Genomic DNA, 25,421 nt, shown 5'->3' with positions numbered 1-25,421 from the left:
GCTAGAGTTCTCCTTACTGATTGGGTAGCTCTAGCTGTGACTCATCAGTGGGTGTGGCACACCTCTGCAGAGAGACCACTGCTTCCACACAGACAGCAAAGGGTCCTTTTCTGTTTCATGCTGGCAGGGGACGGGCTTTTCTACTAAGGCTGTGGCTTTTCTACTAAGAATTCCAGCTGTAAGGCTTTGCATACCTTTTTGTTTTGATGCGGCTGCAATGTATTGGAGGTTGGATATTTTAGATTATATATTGATACTTTGTTGCAAAATTAAGTAATAATAATATTGCAACTAATTTACTGATCTTAAGCATCCTTCTAGAACACAGGAGAGGTGCACAGGTTTTGTATGACCCCCCGAGGTGGGGGTTGAGGCTCCCTAGCTTGGATCTCCAGCCTCCTCCTAAGAATTCAGAGAATTAATCTGGGGCTTGCAAATTATTTTTTTTTCCGGAGTCATCTTCTGATGCTAATCATCTGGCGGTGGCGGCGGCGATGCAGACGGAGTGACCTCACCGAGCAATTTTCAGTCCTATAAAAAGATCCGGTGGACAATAAAACAGGGAATAAAGCCGGGCCTGAAATACTGACCGCAAGGTGAAGAAGCAAAGAGAGAATAAACCTGCCCGGGATATTTACAGCCGCCGGGCTCGCGGGAAAGGCAAGCGCCTTAAATCGCCGCCACCTGAGCATGTATTACGCAGGACTGGAGGCGTAAATAACCCGCGTCTGGGCATTATTAGCGGAGTATTATCTCGGAGCGGGGGCGCCCCATGGTACTACAGTCTCGGGGGTATAAATTAAGTGGTGTGGGTGTGAGCGGCGGCCTGTTATCACTTCTGGTGATTGCGCTTCAATCTGTCCTACGCTGACGTATAATGCCAGCCCCTCCCCCACCGTTTGCATTGTATGATCTTAAAGGGGTCAGTCCATCCTAAACTGATATTTTAGGGTTTTTAGATACTGGAGAGTTAAATCAGATCTTTGATCTCTTCAAGTCCCCTAAAGATACTTTTTTTTTTTTTTTTTCCCATACATATTTTAGGCTGGCCTTGTGATGTCATGGTCCTTCCTCGGTGGTAGTGGGTGGTCCTTCCTCCTGGATATCATGATGGTTAGCATCACTCAGTGCTGGAATGCTTTGAGTCAAGCCTGTGTGATGTGCTCCGCAGGGGCGGGACCATGACACCCTCAGCTCACAGGAAGTAGGTTTGGTAACTATGGGCATCATTCACCCCATGGTACTACAGTCTCGGGGGTATAAATATGGTGGTGTAAAGATAAAAAAAATGGGTATTAAGGTTTACAGGTGATGAATCGGGTATACAGGTGATGAGTGGGGTATACAGGGGGTGTATGGTTGTGTACATGGGGTGTTTGGAAGTATACAGGTGATGAATGGGGTATACAGGGGGTGTATGAGGGTATACAGGTGATGGATGGACGTATACAGGGGGTGTATGGAGATATACTGCAGATGTTGTGAATTTGGGTACAAAGGGGTGTATGCTGGTACAAGGGAGATGGATTGGGGTATTCAGGTAATGAATGGGGTATACAGGGGTTGTATGAAGATATATACTGTAGGTGATGGATGGGGGTAAATAGGTGATGAATGGGTGTATGTAGCGTTTTCAGGTCATGAATGGAAGTATACATGCAGGTGATGAATAGGTGTATTAACAGGGTTATTGTGGTGTACATATGATGAATAGGTGTATAAGGGGGTTATTGTGGTATACAGGCGATGAATAGGTGTATAAGGGGGTTATTATTGTGGTTATACAGGTGATGAATAGGTGTATAAGGGGGTTATTGTGGTATACAGGTGATGAATAGGTATATAAGGGGGTTATTGTGGTATACAGGCGATGAATAGGTATATAAGGGGGTTATTGTGGTATACAGGTGATGAATGGGTGTATAAGGGGGTTATTGTGGTATACAGGCGATGAATAGGTATATAAGGGGGTTATTGTGGTATACAGGTGATGAATAGGTGTAGAAAGGGGTTATTGTGGTATACGGGTGATGAGTAGGTGTAGAAGGGGGTTATTGTGGTATACGGGTGATGAATAGGTATATAAGGGGGTTATTGTGGTATATGGGCGATGAATAGGTGTAGAAGGGGGATTGTTGTGGTATACAGGTGATGAATAGGTGTAGAAGGGGTTATTGTTTGTATACAGGTGATGCATAGGTGTATAAGGGGGGTTATTGTTTGTAAACAGGTGATAAATAGGTGTATAAGGGGGGTTATTGTGGTATACAGGTGATGAATGGGTGTATAAGGGGGTTATTGTGGTATACAGGTGATGAATGGGTGTATAAGGGGGTTATTGTGGTATACAGGTGATGAATGGGTGTATAAGGGGGTATTGTGGTATACAGGTGATATATATGTGTATAAGGGGGTTATTGTGGTATACAGGTGATGAATATGTGTATAAGGGGGTTATTGTGGTATACAGGTGATTAATGGGTGTATAAGGGGGGTTATTGTGGTATACGGGTGATGAATAGGTGTATAAGGGGGGTTATTGTGGTATACAGGCAATGAATAGGTGTAGAAGGGGGTTATTGTGGTATACAGGTGATTAATGGGTGTATAAGGGGGTTATTGTGGTATACAGGTGATGAATAGGTGTATAAGGGGGTTATTGTGGTATACGGGTGATGAATAGGTGTATAAGGGGGTTATTGTGGTATACAGGTGATGAATAGGTGTAGAAGGGGGGTTTTTTGTGCTATACGGGTGATGAATAGATGTATTAACGGGGTTATTGTGGTATACGGGTGATGAATAGGTATATAAGGGGGTTATTGTGGTATACGGGTGATGAATAGGTATATAAGGGGGTTATTGTGGTATACGGGTGATGAATAGGTATATAAGGGGGTTATTGTGGTATACAGGTGATGAATAGGTATATAAGGGGGTTATTGTGGTATACGGGTGATGAATAGGTATATAAGGGGGTTATTGTGGTATACGGGTGATGAATAGGTGTATAAGGGGGTTATTGTGGTATACAGGTGATGAATAGGTGTATAAGGGGGTTATTGTGGTATACAGGTGATGGATAGGTATATAAGGGGGTTATTGTGGTATACAGGTGATGAATAGGTGTATAAGGGGGTTCTAGTGGTATATAGTTTGTATAGAGGTATTAAACTGATTGATTGGGGTACATGGGTAATGGATAGGGGTATACTCAGGCCAAATGGAGATATATCGGTGAACACAATGGAGTTATCCCCTATCATGTGTCTTTCTGCTTTCTTCAACCTTAGATCTCCTCCTGCTTTCTATCACATAGAGACAGGGTCTCTTTATAGGGGTACAGAGACGCTTGCTTTTCCTTTATTACGTTGCTGGGGTTTAGTCCCCATGGGAGAATGCAACATGCATGATGAATGTTACCCCCAGGATGTTGATGGTGACCCTGGATAATGCCTGAACAAATATAGTGCCATCCTTCCAGAGAGAGAGAGGCAGATGTGGGCATTGTCAGGGGGGTACTGTAATATCTGGGAGGTAATAAATACCTGGAATTGATATACTGACACTTTACTTTACTTTACTTGCAGCTTATGACATGCAGCCATTCCTCACTTATTATGAAAGTGATGGATCTGTTGACAGGTCCACTTTAAGCATTCAAATCCTTCGTGGCCTGTTCTCATTTGACAATAATGGAAAGGATTAATCAATCCAATTGCCATTTTTACCACGCATGTTTAACCCTTGTCATAGTATCATGCTTAAAAAAATATTTAAATGGTGCACAAAAAGAATATTTGGTTACCAGATCGAGTATCGGTTCGGTTGGTATGGACCGGGTGTCTCTGCTATTCCTGAAGGACTATCCTGATTGCTATCTGGGCACGCACACTCCTCCCTGGGGCTCCAGCACCGGCACAATGTGTGTCCCCGTAACAGATATTTAATAAATATGTTAATGAGACACCCTCGGGCAGATACCTGTCTGGAATTTCAGCCAAGGCTTCCGATGCTTCCAGACGGTTGCAAACCCAACAGGATCCTCAGATGTCTTCCCTCGTAAACACCTCGGCATTGAGTTGAGGCTTTTTGGTGTACTGTTTCAAGTGTATAAAATATCTGATGGTCATAGAGCTGAGGTCAGTCTTGGCTGGTTTGGAGAAGGAATCAAACATGATCAGCTTTCTCTAGACCTCTGTAGAGAAAATTAGACAAAAGTCCATTGACAAGCCCAATCAACTACTACCATCCAATCCTCGACCATTAACATTTTTGAAAACTATAAAGCCAAAGCAGTCTGAGTTCTATTTAATCAACTGTAGCCACAATCCAGGGAGTCCTCCTATGTGGCATGGGTGGGTTTGCTTCCAAAAGCCTGGCGTTAAGGTTTCTACTCTCTCTGATGTCTAAGCCAAAAGAACATTTGTGAGATCAGGTATGATGGATGAGATCTGGCTCACAAGCAGCATTCCTATTCATCCCAAAGGTGTTCAGTAGGGTTGAGGTCAGGGCTCTGTGCAGGACACGAGTTCCTCCTCACCAGACTGGTAAAACCATGTCTTTATGGAGCTGGCTTTGTACACAGGGGCACAGTCATGGTGGAACAGAAAAGGGTCTTCACCAAACTGTTACCACAAGGCTGAAAGAGAATAATTGCCTGCAATAATGGTTCGCAACCTCAGTCCTCAAGTACCCCCAACAGGCCATGTTTCTGGAATTTCTCTTTGATAAAATAGCGGTCATATATACCAAGCCATTGACCCTGCTTGAAAACATGACTGGTTGGGAGTACTTGAGGAGTGACATTAGGAACTCTAGTTCCTCCACACAAAACTAGTCAAACCATGTCTTTTTTGAGCTGGCTTTGTACACAGGGGCACAGCCATGGTGGAAAAGAAAAGGGTCTTCACCAAACTGTTACCAAAAGATTGGAAGCTCACTCTCCAAAAAAGTTATTTACAAGATTTTGGACTGTCACACCTAAACCAAATTGTTGGGACGTCCCAATTCAAAACCATTAACCAATAATATGGAGCTAGCTTAGCTTTGTGGCTATATCCTCCACTTTTATAGGAAGACTTTTCCGTAAGATTTTGGAGGGTGTTTGTGGGAATTTGTGCCCATTTGTGAGGTCAGTTACTGATGTTGGATAAGAAGACCTGGCTCACAATTGGCGTTACAAAAAGGTGTTCAGTCCAGAAGTGTTCAGTAGGGCTGAGGTCCAAAGGTTTTTGGTGTGGTTAAGGTCTGGGCTCTGTGCAAGACACTCGAGTTCCTCCACACCAAACTGGTCACACAATGTCTTAACCACTTGCCGACCGCCGCACGACTATTTACGGCGGCAGTCAGCCCCTCACAGGCAAAGTGACGTAGGACTACGTCGCTCGTCTGTGAGCCTCTAGGGGGCAAGTGCGCGCCGCTGGAGGCACGCTCCCGTCCCCGTTTGCTCCCTAACATGTCTGTGCGTGTGACCGGCAGACCTGATGTCCGCCGGTCACTCGCGATCGTCCGATACAGAGGGAGAAAGGCAGGCGGCTAATGTAAACAAAGCCGCCTGTCATTCTCCCCTGTGTAAGTGCAGAGATCATACGGTCCTGCTATGTAGGATCGTATATCTCTGTAGTTACACAAACAGCCACATCCCTTTACAGTTAGAAGCACTCCCCTAGGGACACACTTAACCCCTGCATCTCCAATAAAGTTAACCCCTTCCCTGCCAGTGTCATTTTTACAGTAACAGTGCATATGTATAGCACTGATTACTGCAGTAATGTCACTGGTACCCCCAAAAGTATCAAAAATGTCAAAGGTCCGATCTGTCCGCCGCAAAATCTCAGTCCCGCAAAACAAATCGCAGATCGCCGCCATTACTCGTTAAAAATAAACAATAACAATGACAAAAATCTTTCCCTTAGTTAGAAAACGCAATAACTTTTGGGCAAACCAATCAAAATACGCTTATTGCGATTTTTCTTTTTACCAAACATATGTAGCAGAAAACAAATTGGCCTAAATGTTAAAAAATTTTGATTTTTTTGCATTTTTTTGGGGGGAATTTCATATAAAAAAAAATGTGAAAAATATTGTTATTTTTGCATAATTGTCGCTCTTTTTTTGTTTATAGCGCAAAAAGTAAAAATCGCACAGGTGATCAAATACCACCAAAAGAAAGCTCTGTCTGTGGGAAAAAAGGACGTCAATTTCATTTGGGTACAGCGGTGCACGACCACGCGACGTTAAAGTCACGCAGTGTCCGTTAAAGTCACGCAGTGCCGAATCGCAAAATAGGGCCTGGTCAGGAAGGGGGTAAAATTTTCCGGGGCTTAAGTGGGTAATGGAGCTGGCTTTGTACACAGGGGTACAGTCATGCTGGAACAGAAAAGGACTTTCACCAAAATCTTTCCACGAGGTTGGAAGCGCACAATTGTCTACAATGTCTTTGTATGATGGAGTAAGAACTATATCTTTCACTGGAGACACCTGAACATTTCTTATGATTAGTGAAAAAAGTTAATAAAAAGAAAAAAACCCCAAATAAAGGGACCGTGTAAAAATATATATCATTTTTAAATAAATTTAAAAAAAAAAATGTTTTTCTAAAGCGTTCGTATCCTTCCCTGCTCACACGCCGAGGTGAACGCATACGAAAGTCACGTACACGCATATGTAAAATGTAAACAAGATTCCTACCACACATGTGAGGTATTGCCGCAAAGGTTATAGCGAGAGCAAAAATTCTAGCTCTAGACCTCCTTTGTAACTCTAAACTGGTAACCTTTAAGCATTTTTAAAGTGTGCCTTATGGGGATTTTCAATTTTCTTCGTTTGACACCATTCCACGTGTGTGCGCAATTTTAAAGTGTGTGAAGTGCTGGGTATCTATTTACTCGGTGTAACATCATATATTATATTTTACCAAACAATTGTGTTGGATATTGTGTTTTTTTGCATCAAAATTTATGAAAGTGTATATTTTATTCTGAAAGAATTGTGTATTCTGTAGGGTCTCTGCTAAAAAAAAAAAAAAAATTGATATATATTAGGGATCTCACCGATTATCGGCAACACCAATATATTGGGGGCTGATATGCACTTTCCCCGATATATCGGAAGGTTACCGATATTGTCAATATTTCGGAAAGTGCTTGTACCGGAGTGATACCTGCAGCTAGAGGCATCACCCCGGTACCGGCATCCATAGCCAACGGTCGGCTGTCTTGTAATGACAACCGATGTGGTTGAGAAGCCGCTTGACTGTCATTATAAGGAGCGGGAAGGGACGTCTCCCCCCTCCCGCCGCCTTCCGTGGCTTGCCCGGGTCTCCCATCCCACCGGGAGACCTGGGCATCCTACCTCCACCGCGGCCGAAGAGAAGACCTTGGTCTCCATGTAAAAAACCCGAAAATGATGTCAAGACATCACTTCCGGGTACTCGGCGCCGAATTAAAAAACCTGACAGCATTCAAAACAGCCAAACTTGGCATTTTGAACGCTTTTCAGTCTCGAGGAGGGGTTTGGGGTCTTTTAGACTCCCCAGATCCCTCCAAAATGAGTACCTGTAGAAAAAAAAAATAAAAAAAAATTTTTTTTTTACATGTCCGAAAATATTGGCCGATGCTGATATCCGATGACCAAAATATCGGTATCGGCATTATAAATACGATATCGGTCGATCACTATTTTTTTGGGGGATTCAAAATAATTTTCCAGCAAACTGTCTAATTACAATGATGAAGTGGGCGGAGTCTGCTCTCTGTAAAGATGAGTGTTCGTTACATTTTGGCAATTTTGGAGCTCTGACTTTTATCAAAAACCTCACCCTCCTTCCTAGTGAGGTCCGAGTCCCATTGTCCTAGTTTAGGTCCTTCAGATGGAGGACGGATCTCAGCTATTTGAGCTTTAATCAATTTATTTTTCTCCAACTTTCTCTATAAATTATTGACTGGGATTGGTGGTATACAGCAGAGCGGAGGAAAACCTCTGCAGAAAATAAGATCATGTTATGAAAGATTTAAGCGAGCGTGGCGACTGATGAAGGAAAAAAATGATTACACCCAGAAATGTTATTACATTTCCGCCATGCCTGCCTGATTGGAGCTGCCGCTCTCCATCTGATCCGCTCCGATGGAGAATATTGGTGTGATATTGTATTCAGATTTCTGATGCCGTTCTCCTCCCTCCTCTGTAAATTTGGTGCAATGTTTGTGTGGCTGATGGGGTCCTCTATAAGAATATACAGGAAGTTTAATGTGAGAGGTGGGACTGGAATCGGGTGGTTACAATGTTGTGTAGGATCAGAAAGATACAATGTTGTTGTGTAGGATCCAGTGGATACAGGGCTGTAGTCTGGGATCCGGTAGATACAGGCATGTTGTTTGGGATCTGGTGGGTACAGTTTTGCTTTCTGGGATCCGCTGGATACAGTGTTGCTGTCTGGGATCCATTGGATACAGTGTTGCTGTCTGGGATCCATTGGATACAGTATTGCTGTCTGGGATCCGCTGGCTACAGTGTTGCTGCCTGGGATCTGGTGGATACAGTGTTGCTGCCTGGGATCTGGTGGATACAGTGATGCTGTCTGGGATCTGGTGGATACAGTGATGTTGTCTGGGATCTGGTGGATACAGTGATGTTGTCTGGGATCTGGTGGATACAGTGTTGTTGTCTGGGATCTGGTGGATATGGTATTGCTGTCTGGGATCTGGTGGATACACTGTTGCTGTCTGGGATCTGGTGGATACAGTGTTGCTGTCTGGGATCCATTGGATACAGTGTTGCTGTCTGGGATCCATTGGATACAGTGTTGCTGTCTGGGATCCATTGGATACAGTATTGCTGTCTGGGATCCGCTGGCTACAGTGTTGCTGCCTGGGATCTGGTGGATACAGTGTTGCTGCCTGGGATCTGGTGGATACAGTGATGCTGTCTGGGATCCGCTGGCTACAGTGTTGCTGCCTGGGATCTGGTGGATACAGTGATGTTGTCTGGGATCTGGTGGATACAGTGTTGCTGTCTGGGATCTGGTGTATACAATGATGTTGTCTGGGATCTGGTGGATATGGTGTTGCTGTCTGGGATCTGGTGGATACAGTGATGTTATCTGGGATCTGGTGGATACAGTGATGTTGTCTGGGATCTGGTGGATACAGTGTTGCTGTCTGGGATCTGGTGGATACAGTGTTGCTGTCTGGGATCTGGTGTATACAATGATGTTGTCTGGGATCTGGTGGATACACTGTTGCTGTCTGGGATCTGGTGGATACACTGTTGCTGTCTGGGATCTGGTGGATACAGTGTTGCTGTCTGGGATCCGCTGGATACAGTGTTGCTGTCTGGGATCCGCTGGATACAATGTTGCTGTCTGGGATCTGGTGGATACAGTGTTGCTGTCTGGGATCTGGTGGATTCAGTGTTGCTGTCTGGGATCCGCTGGATATAATGTTGCTGTCTGGGATCAGGTGGATACAGTGTTGCTGTGTGGGATCTGGTGGATACAGTGTTGCTGTCTGGGATCTGGCGGCTACAGTGGTGTTGTCTGAGATTCGGTGATGTCAGCACTGGGTCTCTATGCAATGCAAGCAGGTCATGGCTGGTGGGAGGGGCCAGCAGGGGGCTGTACAGAGCTTCCTAAAAACATCCCTGTACCCAAGAGTTCTCAGTGATGTAAGCAGGGGGCTGGATCATGGGAGGAGTTATGCAAATATCAAAATGCCTTGATGGGTGGGGGTCAGTCTGAAGGAGTGTTTTTAGGCAGATTGAATTGGTTATCGCCCACATCCAGTAAATGTAAGGGGGGTGGGGGGGGGCAGGGACAGGCAGGCTGGGGAGGAAAGTCTAGATGATGCTGGGAGTCCTCCAGCCAGGAAAGGAGGCGGGGCTCTATCTGACTTGCAGATTCTAATGCACATTGTGAGAAGCTCGCAGTGTGCGGTGAAATCAGAGGAAGCCGTTTCAGTCCTGGAGAGGAGCCGCTACACCTGTGCAAGTCTGAAGGTTATCCAATCCTGATTGGACTCCACGCACAGCAATGGCCGCCCCCATCTCCAATACACATTTCCTTTTTTAAAAAAAAGAAAACAAACTCTGAATATTTTCCCGTCTCTGGATTTCTCTCGGCCTCGGATTTAGGAGAAGTTGACCTCATTTTACATCTGAGGCGGCGTTGTTTGCTTTGCTGGAAATAACGAGAAAAAAAAAAAAAAAAAGAACAATAGAAAACAATTTGCGGCGCCGAGCGTAGAAATCCACATTCGTCTCTCCCCAAATCTCCAACCAAACCGCATTTATCAGGCCAGCATGGGGGATTTTTTTTTTGGGGGGGGGGGGGGCGGTGGTTCCTCCTGCATTGAGTGGTGAAGGGAATATGGGGCGAGCTGTCACTCACCGCCATTAAAGTGCACCTGGCACCAAACCAACAACGCACCTTCTACTTCTATTGCCCATGTGAATTTCCCATGTGAATCGAATTCTGAATACTTTTTAGAGTAGAAAAGCAGAACCAGCTCATATTAAACCTTTATTGAAGGAAATGTATTTATTTATTTTTCCTCCTATTGTTCCATCTCTGTGCTGCTTATTTCTTGCAACCTCTTTGCAGCTACTTCCTGTCTACATGCACTCCAGATGTGGCTGCCTGACATTGATTAGGGTGTGGGCAGGAGCTGACTGGCAACTGTCAGCCCAGGGGGCAAGTACAATCCAGAAGCCCATGGTGCAGCGACTCGGCCCTCCTCCCACTCTCCCTCTTTCCAGCCTCCTCCTGACCCCATTCCAGGCTAAAGCTCGGCTCCAGGTACTCTCTACTCACTGGCCGAATCCTGGTTCCCGACCTGGCCAGCAGGGGGGGCAGTTGGGGGGAGATGGGACAGCTCATTCTGGGCTGCCTGGGATGGAGAGTCTCCAGTGGGGCATGGAACTGGCTTCCGAACAGACACAGTTTACACCACTGTTCCTCAATCTTTTTTTCATTCGAGGCACCCTCTAAAATTATGGAAAGCCTCGAGGCACCCTCTAAAATTATGGACAATCTCAAGGCACCCTCTAAAATGATGGACAATCTCAAGGCACCCTCTAAAATTATGGACAATCTCAAGGCACCCTCTAAAATGATGGACAATCTCAAGGCACCCTCTAAAACTATGGAGAGCCTCAAGGCACCCTCTAAAATTATGGAAAGCCTTGAGGCACCCTCTAAAATTATGGACAATCTCAAGGCACCCTCTAAAATTATGGACAATCTCAGGGCACCCTCTAAAACTATGGAGAGCCTCAAGGCACCCTCTAAAACTATGGAGAGCCTCAAGGCACCCTCTAAAATTATGGACAATCTCAAGGCACCCTCTAAAATTATGGACAATCTCAGGGCACCCTCTAAAATTATGGACAATCTCAAGGCACTCTCTAAAATTATGGACAATTCTGAGGCACCCTCTAAAATTATGGACAATTCCAAGGCACCCTCTAAAATTATGGAAAGCCTCAAGGCACCCTCTAAAATTATGGACAATCTCAAGGCACTCTCTAAAATTATGGAAAGCCTCAAGGCACCCTCTAAAATTATGGACAATCTCAAGGCGCCCTCTAAAATTATGGAAAGCCTCGAGGCACCCTCTAAAATTATGGACAATCTCAAGGCACCCTCTAAAATTATGGACAATCTCAAGGCACCCTCTAAAATTATGGACAATCTTAAGGCACTCTCTAAAATTATGGAAAGCCTCGAGGCACCCTCTAAAATTATGGACAATCTCAAGGCGCCCTCTAAAATTATGGAAAGCCTCAAGGCACCCTCTAAAATTATGGACAATCTCAAGGCACCCTCTAAAATTATGGACAATCTCAAGGCACCCTCTAAAATTATGGACAATCTTAAGGCACTCTCTAAAATTATGGAAAGCCTCAAGGCACCCTCTAAAATGATGGACAATCTCAAGGCACCCTCTAAAATTATGGACAATCTCAAGGCAACCTCTAAAATGATGGACAATCTCCAGGCACCCTCTAAAATGATGGACAATCTCCAGGCACCCTCTAAAATGATGGACAATCTCAAGGCACCCTCTAAAATGATGGACAATCTCCAGGCACCCTCTAAAATTATGGACAATTTCAGGGCACCCTCTAAAATGATGGACAATCTCAAGGCAACCTCTAAAATGATGGACAATCTCCAGGCACCCTCTAAAATGATGGACAATCTCCAGGCACCCTCTAAAATGATGGACAATCTCCAGGCACCCTCTAAAATTATGAACAATCTCAAGGCACCCTCTAAAACTATGGAGAGCCTCAAGGCACCCTCTAAAATTATGGAGAGCCTCAAGGCACCCTTTTAAAATTATGGAGAGCCTCAAGGCACCCTCTAAAATTATGGAGAGCCTCAAGGCACCCTCTAAAATTATGGAAAGCCTCAAGGCACTCTCTAAAATTATGGACAATTTCAAGGCACCCTCTAAAATTATGGACAATCTCAAGGCACCCTCTAAAATTATGGACAATCTTAAGGCACTCTCTAAAATTATGGAAAGCCTCGAGGCACCCTCTAAAATGATGGACAATTCCGAGGCACCCTCTAAAATGGACAATTCCGAGGCACCCTCTAAAATTATGGAAAGCCTCGAGGTGCCCCATTCTAAAATGTAAAAAGCTATTCTCATAGTTCAACATCCACACACGTAGGACACCCAACGTTAGAGGTGTTTTTATTCTTCCAGATCACATACACTTTTGCGCACTGATACTGACTAGTATTCCAATGTTTCTCTTCTTCCTCATTTTTTTTCCTCCACTAATGTGACCCCAGCGCTGATGGAGAGGGGCAGGGGAGAATCAAACAAGGATGCTGTGCAGACGACCGACATCCTCTCTCCTTTATCAACTGATGTCATTGATTGTTAGGATGCAGGCGGCTACAAGGTTGTAATGTTGCACAATGAAAACCTGTGGCTTTGTGTAACTAAAATGCAGGCTTGATCCACCCTCTGGATTGTGTAAAATTTTTGGGCAATTTTTAGGCATTTGCCAAGGCACCCCTGAAGAATCCTCAAGGCACCCCTGAAGAATCCTCAAGGCACCCTGGTTGAAAAAGGCTGGTTTACACCATCCATGCTGGGGAGGGGAGAGGTCTGCCCTCTGTCCTTGTCTTCATCCCATACTCAGTAGGTGAGCAGTGGGGACTTTTTACTTCTCTTCACCAGGAATCCTTTAGGCATGTCTGTGGCAGAAGCAGTGCAGCCTTTTTACAGAGCATCAGAGCGGCCCAAGGGGGGTAGGGGGCAATTGCCCCCCTGCTACCTGGCCCTGTCCTCCCCTGGGTGTGGGTTTGCTGATGGTGACAACAGTGGATCATGAAGGTGTCAGGTGTTGAAATGGACACTTTTTTAGTCTCCATCAGAAGCCAGTGACAACGCAGGAGCACCACTGGGAGAATGGGACTGAGCGTTGTCACCCTATAACAGGAAGTGCCTGAACAAGATCTTATAAATATTGATCCCAGGTTTGCAGCAACACCTCACATGTGTGCAATTGGTGTTTTACATACCAATTGCACACATACTATACATAAAAAAATTTTGTTTTTTTTTTCCCCCCAAAAAAAATTGCATTTGCGCAAACCAATCAAAATACGCTTATTGCGTTTTCTTTCTTTTTTTTTTTTTAACCAAAAAAATGTAGCAGAAAACACATTGGCCTAAAATGTTAATATTTTGATTTTTTTTTTTTTTGGGAATGTTATCTAGCAGAATGTGAAAAAATATTGTTTGTCTTTTTTTTTTTTTTTTCTGAATTGTCGCTCTTCTTTTATTTTTTGTTTATAGCCCAAAAAATAAAAACCGCAGAGGTGATCAAATACCACTAAAAGAAAGCTCTATTTGTGGGGGAAAAAAAGGGACGTAAATTCAGTTTAGGTACAGCGTCGCACGACTGCGCAATTGTCCGTTAAAATAACGCAGCGCCGAATCACAAAAAATGTCCTGGTCATTAAAGGGGCAAATCCTTCCGGTCCAGAAGTGGCTAGGTGTAACGTTTTCATGAAAATCACGTTTAATAAATAACTGCGCAAATATCGTGTGCCATAAGAACTTGCAAGAGCCTCAATTTTATTCCCCAGGGCCTCGGCTTTCAGAAAATATATAACGTTTTGCGGGTTCTATGTACATTTTTCTATCAAAAAGATGCAGATTTGAACACGTAATGTGAGAAAGGGGCGGCAAGAGGTTAAAAGAATTTTATAAAGAAAAATACGGTACAGAAAATGGCGTTCTATATTTTGGTGTTAATTAATGATAATCACAGTAGCTGAAAATGTAAAAAAAAATATTTTTATATATATTATATATTTGCGCGGACTTTGCAGGATTTCTTGACGCCTTCCATCTGGATGACTTTTGAATTCTCATGGGGCCGCGTTTTTTATTTCCCGCGGTCGTCCTGTTTACGTCGTCCTCATTTATGTATTTTTATAAGACTCGTTTTTCTGGGTTAAAAAAACTCTTAATTTATTGTGTGTTTCTTCTGGTGTTATCTACACTTGCAGATTGCGGGATGTGTTTAATTCTAATCATGGGCACTGCAGCTCCGTGTAATCTTGGCGGGAGCCGAGTTCCATCCTCCAACGGCCGCAGACGCTTCTCCGCTCCTTGGAAAAAAATAAAAAAATAAAGCAGACGCGGGTTTTGCTCTCCAATTGTGTGCTAAGAAAGAGAGGGAGGAAAAAATAAAGCAAAACAAAAATGTCATCACTTGAGAAAAAACGGGAGCAGATGAAAGGCGCTTGATTCCCGTCCAAGCCCCTCGCACCCCGCGCCTGCCCTCCCTACTGCCTCTCCTCTGGACAAAAGGGAAGCAATCTCCTAAACTCGCCCCATGCCTGGCGCCTTTTTGAAGTCAGGAACTGAGGCCTGCGGCACCAATAATGCAAGCACTAAATGGGAACCGGGGGGGGATTGGTGGCTTGGGCCCCCTTCTGAATAAAGCTGGCCATACACACTGAGATATCTCCCGATCAGCTCTGCGGGGAACGGAGAGGGGACCGCCAAGAAGGAAACTGTAATGTCTTTTACGGAATTGCAAACTTATTTTAAGGCTGAAAATACAGCAATACTTATCCTGAGCCTTACAAACCACTTCCCAGCAGTATTCAATTGGAACAGGGGCGTAGATAAGGGGGGGGGGGGCTAGAGAGGGCAACTACCACCAGAGTGTATATACAGTGCCATCTTAAGAGCATTAACCACTTCTGGACCCCCCGCCGCAGTTATAACACTTCCGGACTGCCCGTTGCAGCGCCTGCAACTAGGGGGCGAGCGTGTGCTGCTGGCGTCGTGCTCTCGCCACCACTCGGCAGCAGGGACACAAATGCATGGGGCAGGCGGCTCTGATTGCCGCCTGACACCCGCGATCGTTCCCCGCTGAGAGAGAAGGAAGGTCGGCTGTTGTAAACACATCTGACCGTTGTTCTCCCTGGAATGATCACAGAGTGCCTGTGATCCTTCTATATAGGAACACATGTCTCTATGATCATTTCACAAGCCCCTCCCCCATACAGTTAGAAACACGCCCCCTAGGTACACATTTAACCCCTTGATCACTTACTGTGTTAACCCCTTCCCTGCCAGTGTCATTAGTACAGTGACAGTGCACATTTTTAGCACTGATTACTGTAGTAATGTCACTGGTCCCCCCCAAAAGTGTCAGAAAATGTCAGTCAGGGGTCCGATCTGTCTGCAATGTCGCAGCCCCGCAAAATAAATCGGGATGGTGATTAAACCATCAATTGGTATGAAGGGGTCCAAAGTGTGCCAAGAAAATATCCCCCTCACCATTACACCCCTTCACCAGCCTGAACCGTTAACCCCCTCCTTCCCCCACACCATTACACAACCACTACCAGCATGAACCATTACCCCCCACTTCCTCCTCCCCCACACCATTACACCACCACCAGCCTGAACCAGTGATACAAGGCAGGATGGATCCATGCACCAAATTCTAAACCCCAACCATCTGAATGTCGCAGCTGAAATCGAGACTCATCAGACCAGGCAACGTTTTTCCAATCTTCTATTGTCCAATTTTGGTGAGCCTGTGCGAATTGTAGCCTCAGTTTCCTGTTCTTAGCTGACGGGAGTGGCTTCCGGTGTGGTCCTCTGCTGCTATAGCCCATCTGCTTCAAGGTTGGATGTGCTGTGCGTTCAGAGATGGTATTCTGCATATCTTGGATGTAGCGAGTGGTTATTTGAGTTACTGTTGCCTTTCTATCATCTGGGACCAGTCTGCCAGTTCTCTTCGGACCTCAACAAGGCGTTTTCCTCCATACGACTGCCGCTCACTGGATATTTTCTCTTTTTTCCAACAATCTCTGTAAACCTGAGAGATGGTAGTGCGAGAAAATCCCAGTGTGTGTGTGTGTGTGTGTGTGTGTGTGTATATATATATATATATATATATATATATATATATATATATATATATATATATATATATATATATATATATATATGTATGTGTGTGTGTGTGTGTATATATATATATATATATATATATATATATATATACATATACACACACACATACACAGGGCTGGGATAAGGTCATCCAGCGTCCAGGGCAACGATGCCAAACTACGCCCCCCTTCCCTTAGGGTTAGGGTCAAGGCGCCCCCCCATCCCTGCAATAAACCATTGCGCCCAGGGCAGCTGTTCCTCCGGCCCACCCCTTGTCCCGGCCCTGCGCATACATATACACACACACAGTGTCGCACAAATGTAAGTACATCCCTCACATTTTTGTAAATATTTTATTCTATCTTTTCATGTGACAACACTGAAGAAATGACACTTTGCTACAATGTAAAGTAGTGAGTGTACAGCTTGTATAACAGTGTAAACACACACTGAGGACGTCGCGTGACGAAACTCGTAGGGCGGGGCTTGGACGCTGGACATTACTACGCATGTTTGATTTGCGCTCGCGGCTCTGATTGTGACAGCCGGAGGCGAAGAGCATATTACAACACATGCTGGAACCCTTATTGTCCAGACGACACTTGTTTAATGTGAGTTTTGCTTAATTTTTAATAAACAAAGGAATTGTTTTATGGGATTACGCTATGTGGATTCATCTCCCCCCCCCCCCCCTCCCCCTAATATGGTACATCCCTACCTGCTCCCATGAGAGTGTCTGCATGACGGGGACACCATAGAGTGGACTGTGGACCTGTATGTTGGATGTATACATAGAAAAGGCGTATTAGCTGTTTTATAATCTTACCAGCCACTCCATCCGGTGAGTCAGATTGGGGTGATTGGTGAAAGGAGCACACAGGTGTTTTTGGCGCGCAATTTTCCCAGAAGATTTGTTGCACAGAATATATTCACCTTTCTGCACTTTGTTGGATTGCTTTTGGGACGTTGAGGAATATTAATGAATGGACATTGTTTGTTTATGAATTTTTGATTTTTTAACACTTCTTTATTTTACTGGACTTTTACACTGATATGAATTGATTTTTATATTTAATTTTTTTTCCTTTTTTTTTATCAGTGCTTTTATTATCATATTTATGCACTGATCAACAATAATTTCTGATAATTCTCATTTAATAAGATTATTGCACTTTTTGGTTGGATATTATATTATTGAAGGGTAGATCTGCGCTGATTTTATAGTTTGTCGACCTGATGTAAGGGGTAATCCTGATGTGAGTGGGACTCCGATTGGAAGACTGCTGTAAGGGGGGCCTCTAATGGGGAGCTGAAATGCATGGTTGACCCTGATGTAAGGGGTAATGCTGATATAAGGGGGGACTCTGATGGAGACCCTGATGTAAAGGAGGACCCAGATGTAAGAGAGGGGCCATAATGTAAGGGAGCACTCTTATGGGGACCCTGATGTAAGGGGAACTCTGATAGGGACCCTGATATAAGTTAGGCCACAGATGTAAGGGGGGTGCTATCATGTAAGGGGGGCTCTTATGGAGACCCTGATATAAGGGGTAACTCTGGTGTAAGGGATACCCTGATGGGAACTGTGATGTAAGAGGGGGGACTTTGACAGGGACCCTGATTTTTGGGGTGCCTCAGATGTATGGGGTTCTTATGGAGACCCTGATGTAAGGGGGACTCTGATGTAAGTGGGGGGGCTCTGACTGGAGCAATAATGTAAGGGGAGACCCTGATATTTGAGTGGGGCATGATGATAGGGGGGTAACTCTGATGTAAGGGGGCCCTGATGTAATAGGGGTCTTATAGAGACCCTGAAGTAAGGGGTAACTCTGATGTAAAGGGGAAACTGATGGGGACTCTGATGTAATTGGGAAGACTCTGACAGCGACCTTAATGTAAGAGGAACCCTAATAAAAGTGGGGGGATCTGGGGGGTGTCTCTTATGTAAGGGGGGATTCTGATGGGAATTTTTCAGCCTGCTCATATTTGTAAAATACACAAAGTGGTCCCTTTTACTGAAAGGTTTGGAGAGCCCTGACCTAGGACAGGAAATGTGTTACTGGCAGGATCACCAGCTGAAAATAAAGCAAAAAAAAAGAGTAAAAAGTAAACCAATGCACCAACACACCAAAGAACTGGTAAGCTGCAATATTTGATATTTTTTGTTTTTGTGTTTAGATACATTGACGTACTCGCAGAGATACATTTAGATACATTTAGATACATTTAGATACATTGCTGTACTGGCAGATATACCTTTAGATACATTGATGTACCGGAAGAGATATGTTTAGATACATTGTTGTACTGGCAGAGAAACGTTTAGATACATTGACGTATTGGCAGAGATACATTTAGATACATTGACATACTGGCAGAGATACATTTGGTTACATTGATGTACATTTAGATACATTGATGCGCTGGAAGAGATATGTTTAGATACATTGATGTGCTGGCAGATATACATTTAGATACATTGATGTACTGGAAGAGATAAGTTTAGATACATTGATGTACTGGCAGAGATATATTTAGAAACATTGACGTACTGACAGAGATACCTTTAGATACATTGATGTACCGGAAGAGATACCTTTAGATACATTGATGTACTGGCAGAAATACATTTAGATACATTGATGTACTGGCAGAGATACATTTAGATACATTGATGTACTGGCAGAGATACATTTAGATACATTGATGTACTGGCAGAGATATACGTTTAGATACATTGATGTACTGGAAGAGATACATTTAGATACATTGATGTACTGGCAGAGATATACGTTTAGATACATTGATGTACTGGAAGAGATACATTTAGATACATTGACGTACATTTAGATACATTGACGTACTGGCAGAGATATGTTTAGATACATTGATGTACAGGCAGAGATACGTTTAGATACATTGATGTACTGGCAGAGATACATTTAGATACATTGACATACTGGCAGAGATACATTTGGATACATTGACATACTGGCAGAGATACATTGATGTACCGGAAGAGATACGTTTAGATACATTGATGTACTGGCAGAGATACGTTTAGATACATTGACGTACTGGCAGAGATACATTTAGATACAGTGATGTACTGGAAGAAATACCTTTAGATACATTGATGTACCAGAAGAGATACATTTAGATACATTGACGTACTGGCAGAAATATGTTTAGATACATTGACGTACTGGAAGAGATACGTTTAGGCCCCGTTCACATAGGGTCGATCCGACTTTGGGGGGCGACCTCCGAGGTCGCGGTGCGAGCAGCACGCCGCAACCTCGGAGCGGCCGCCACGGACTTCATAACATTGAAGTCTATGGCGGTCGCCTCCGGGTCGCCCCAAAGAAGCTCCGGACCCTTTTTCTAAGTCGGAGCGACTTGTGTCGCTCCTATTAGAACGGGTCTGCAGCTTCCCTATGGAAGGCGACCTGTGAGGCGACCAGGTCGCCTCACAGGTCGCCTTAGTGTGAACGGGGACTTAGATACATTGATGTACTGGCAGAGATATGTTTAGATACATTGACGTATTGGCAGAGATATGTTTAGATACATTGACGTATTGGCAGAGATACATTTAGATACATTGATGTACATTTAGATACATTGATGTACTGGCAGAGATACATTTGGATACATTGGCGTACATTTAGATACATATATGTATGAACAATGCACACAGGAGAGTGGTAACCCCTTGCTGACATCGGCCTCGCCGGATCCCCATAGGCTGAGCAGTGGAGGAGTTCTGCGTCTTACTAACAAGGGATTAAAGTCTCCAGCATAAGCTGAGCAGGAAATTCGCTGGTATGGCATCGGCCGGCACTTATCAACATTTCTATAGAGAAGAATTGCCTGTAGCCTCCAGCAGCCAGTTAGACGACTTCTTGGGTTTCCAGCGCAGGTTAAATAATGAGATGAAGAATGCGGTCGCTGGAGGCTAATGGAGGCTGATTTGACAAAACAGAAAGAAGCGTGCGCAGTATGATAACCCTCAGCAACCAGTAAGAAGTCCTCATTTAATTGTCCTGTCTGCTCTAAACAAAAAAAAAATGAATTTGGAGAAAATTATTGACTGGTTGGTTGTAGTGCGGACAGTTAATCGATGGAGGATGAGAAATCTACCGAGTCTCATACATGCAAGATATATACACTATATTACCAAAAGTATTGGGACGCCTGCCTTTACACACACATGAACTTTATTGGCATCCCAGTCTTAGTCCGTAGGGTTCAATATTGAGTTGGCTCACCCTTTGCAGCTATAACAGCTTCAACTCTTCTGGGAAGGCTGTCCACAAGGTTTAGGAGTGTCTATGGGAATGTTTCACCATTCTTCCAGAAGCGCATTTGTGAGGTCAGGCACTAATGTTGGATGAGAAGGCCTGACTTGCAGTCTCCGATCGAATTCATCCCAAAGGTGTTCTATCGGGTTGAGGTGCAGACCACTCAAGTTCCTCCACCCCAAACTCGCTCATCAATGTCTTTGTGGGCCAACCAATATAAACAGGGTGTCCTAACGCAACACATACTAACATGCAAAATAATGCAATGGGGGCCATAATATTGATCTCCAGGCATAGATTCGATCCTTCTTTTTAATTCTATTAGATTTCACATTCTATTCAAAATTCGAGTTTTAGAAGATGGTTATACAGTAAACCCCCGCTCCATCGCGGTTCAGTTTTTGTGTTTTTTTGCGGTTTTTTTTGTAATGTTATTTTACTATATGAATCATTAAAAATGAAATATTTTTGTGTTTTCCATAGCTCTTGCTATGTCTCTCAGTATCTTTTATGTGTTTAGCCACTTTACCACCGGAGGATTTTGCTGTCTTACGTCCAGGCCACTTTTTGCGATTCGGCACTGTGCGACTTTAACTGACAATTGCGCAGTCGTACGACGCTGTACCCAAACAAAATTTACAACCTTTTTTTTTCCCACAAACAGAACTTTCTTTTGGCGGTATTTGATCACCTGTGCGATTTTTACTTTTTGCGCTATAAACAAAAAAAGAGCATTTATTTTGAAAAAATAACTATTTTTAACATTTTTTATATGAAATTCCCCCCCAAAAAAATGTAAAAATCTAATTTTTTTAAAATTTTAGGCCATTTTGTTTTCTGCTACATATGTTTGGTAATAAAAATCACGATAAGCGTATTTTGATTGGTTTGCGCAAAAGTTATTGCGTTTACTAACTAAGGGAAAGATTTCTGTCATTTTTGGTGGGTTTTTTTTTTTTTTTAACGCGTAATGGCGGCAATCTGCGATTTTTTTTTTTTTTTTTTGCGGGACTGCGACATTGCGGCGGACAGATCGGACCCTTGACTGACATTTTTGACACTTTTAGGGGTACCAGTGACATTACTGCAGTAATCAGTGCTATATATATATGCACTGTCACTGTAAAAATGACACTGGCAGGGAAGGGGTTAATTTTCTTGGAGAGGGAGGGGTTAATGTATGCCTGGTGCTTACTAACGTGTGGGGGGGGGGAGGTGACTGAGTGAGTGAGTCAGGGACAGATTGCAGGTTGAGCTATGCTGAACACTCCGATCTGTCACTCCCTGTCACTTAGGAGATCCGCCCGCTTTGTTTACACAGGCGGGCGGATCTCCAAACTAGATTCCCCTGACGATCGGGGAAGAGCGGCTCCCACTGTGACTGAAAACAGCGCGAGCGCCGCCTAAAGGGCGAAACGTAACCCCCGCAATGGAGGGAGGTTTACTGTATTCTGTTTTATTCTATTCTATTGTTTTTTCTGTTCTATTTCAAATTTATTCTATTAGCAATTTAGAATTTTGGAAGACTGTTATATTCTTTCTATCCTATTCTTTTTTTTTTTCTATCTTATTATTTTCTCTATTCTTTTATTTTCTATTCTTTTAAAAACCATTAAAATCCAGTTAAAAACCATTGAATCCAGTTGGGTATTCATCAGTATATTATAAATAAAGCTAGCACAGGTATGGGGCCCTCCATTCATACTAGCTTCCTGTAGTCCTGTGGACCGCAGGATGATCACCAAGGTAAGGCCAGCACTCAAAGCCAAGGAGGCTCCAGAGCATTACATAGAGAGAGCTCGCCTTCTCCTACAGGGAGCTTGCTGTCAGAAGTAGGGAGCACAACAAGTAGAAGTCTTTCCACCAACAACTCCATGTCACAAGTTTGCCTATAGTTTTGTCTGTATATTCTTACCTCCTTGCTGCAGTGCTTCTGTTTTGCCTCCCTTCACATTTGGTGTTTGGGCTTCTCTGTTTCCTATGGGCGTCGCCTGCTCCACTGTGGGTTATATCCTGTTCCTGTCAATTACTTCCTAGGTCACCTCGCTGTTTGCTTCCCTATATATACACATGCTCAGTGCACTGCTCCTTGCTTGAGCAACTTCGCTGTTCTCTGAGCTCCCATCCGTGTATCCCTTGGCTATTGTATCTGATCTCCTGCATACCGACCCGGCTTTGTTTCTCCGTCTACGTTTGTCTGCTGCCTGTCCTGACCCCGGCTTGTCTCTTGGATCTCCTTATAGTCTCCTGTTTACCATGCACACGCCAGCGGTCTCCACATTCTCAGCTGGGCCTACCTGGGGGCAGCGACCTGGTTCCAGTCTGCTGCAAGTCCATCCCCACCATCAGGGGCCCTGGTGAAGAAGCAGGCTGGGGCTTACACTCCGCGCCCTGGGGAATCCTGAGCTGGGGATCTATAAGGGCTCACTACCACAGACCCATTGACACTCCATTAACAGAGGTAAGGAAAATCATCTCCCACCCCCCCCCCCCAAAATAAACTTTCAGCACCCCCCCCCCCCCCCCCACACACTTCACATGGTACCATAGTGCCCAGGGCAGCTCCCCCTCCTGCCCACCACTTCTCCCAGGCTTTCTCCTTCGCATCACCAGTTCCTGCCATGCCCAGTAAAAGTAGTGTGACTGAGGTTTTTAACCAGATTCTGTCCATAGGGAACAGGGGTGGGGGGGGGGGGCATGGAATGTGGGAGAAGGGCGGGGGGGGGGGGGGTTTGCAGAATAACTGTTCAACCGTTATGTAAAGTGGACATTAATTAGTGACAGACTGGGGGGTGGCTGAATCGACGTGAGGTCACAGATCCCGTCTGCCGAGTCATCTGGGATCCAGACTTCATGCAAAAAGTTGGGCTGCTCAGCCTAAAACTTCTGTTCTTTATTGAAACCAATTTAACAGCCCAGACTTCATCTTTTACCGAAGTCTCGGGAGAGAACGTGGTTAGAGATGCTGCTGGCGTGTAAATCCATAAAGTATTCATTCCCTGCGCCCTGGTATTACCTCTCTTTTATTAAAGGAAACCTCTTATGTAAGAAGAACAGGGACTGGCACTGCTGATCTCCGGAACATGCTATTTCACTGGCTGAAGTCAAGATGTCTCAGCAGCTGCCATGTTAGGCTTGTGTATTTTTTTTTTTTTTTAAAACATGTTGTGCGTTGACGACCAATCTTCTTAGAGAGTCTGTCTGAGCTAAACTTGATATTTCAGCTAATGAAGGAGTCTGGTTGGGCTTCTGCCTTCTTCTGTTGTCTCGAAGGTTGCGGAAGTTGAAGAGCCCCTGACTTGACAGTCCAGTCAAATTGCATTAGTTACTATAATGTTTAAACATATCCAACACGTTTCAGGGTTCATCAGAGTCCACCAGGGCTTAGAAGCGTTAAGCTGGAGAAAATCTGGATGGAGAATGGATATCCTTGGGTGGTAGTGATTTAAAAGCATCCTCTGGTGACCTCCTGCTGGAGAACCAAGCCAAGGATCAGAGAGTTGACTCAATGGGTTGACATACTAGCTTAGGCCAGGGTCCGGTGCCCTGCCCTTTGCTAGAGCCCAAGAGAGAAGATCTCCTAATGGAGAGTTTGAACATGGCACCAGTCAGGTTACATGCTTGGACCTCCATATCTCCATATGATCTTCATATGGTCCTTCAACCTTGTAGAGAGTTAATAGGGAAGAATGTGTAGACCTGTGAAGGGTCTAAGATATAATAGGGAAATAAGCTAGAAAAGCACAGGGTGGTCTTGTACCCTGTATGGTTAAGTGAAAAGTCTGTCTTTTAAAAATGTATGTTTTAGTAGGTGCGTGGTAGTGGTGGAACTATTTTAAAGTGACACTAAAAAAGTGCTTTTAATTGCTCTCGCAATACTTCAATCTCCATTTTCCTTCTTTTGCTGCAGTTATCTGACTTCCCGTTAGAAAGTGGCTATGGTTGTTCTCCATGTAGGAATGTAGCCACCATGTCTTGGTCCCAATGTATGTAAGAACGTAGCCACCATGCCTAGGTTCCACTGTATGTAGGAACGTAGCCACCCGGCCTTGGTCCCACTGTATGTACGAATGTAGCCACCTGGCCTTGATTCCAATGTATGTAGAAACGTAGCCACCCTGTCTTGGTCAAACTGTATGTAGGAACGTAGCCACTCTGCCTTGGTCCCACTGCATGTAGGAACATAGCCACGCTGCCTTGGTCCCACTGCATGTAGGAACATAGCAAACCTGGCCTTGGTCCTGATGTATGTAGAAATGTAGCCATCTTGCCTTGGTCCCCCTATATGTAGGAACGTAGAAACCATGCCTTGGTCCCACCGTATGAAGCAATGTAGCCACCATGCCTTGGCCCCCCTGTATGTAGGAATGTAGCCACCTTGCTTTGGTTCCACTGTATGTAGGACTGCAGCCACCCTGCCTTTGTCCCACTGTATGTACGAACGTAGCCATCTTGCCTTGGTTCCACTGTATGTACGAACGTAGCCACCCAGCCTTGGTCCCGATGTATGTAGAAATGTAGCCAGCTTGCCTTGGTTCCCCTGTATGTAGGAATGTAGCCACCATGCCTTGGTCCCAATGTATGTACGAACGTAGCCACCTGGCCTTGGTCCCAATGTATGTAGAAATGTAGCCAGCTTGCCATTGTTCCCCTGTATGTAGGAATGTAG

Source organism: Pelophylax lessonae (genome assembly GCF_965119305.1).
Source record: "Pelophylax lessonae genome assembly, chromosome: 12".
In the NCBI taxonomy this organism is placed as follows: Eukaryota; Metazoa; Chordata; class Amphibia; order Anura; family Ranidae; genus Pelophylax; species Pelophylax lessonae.
This window is presented reverse-complemented; position numbering follows the sequence as displayed.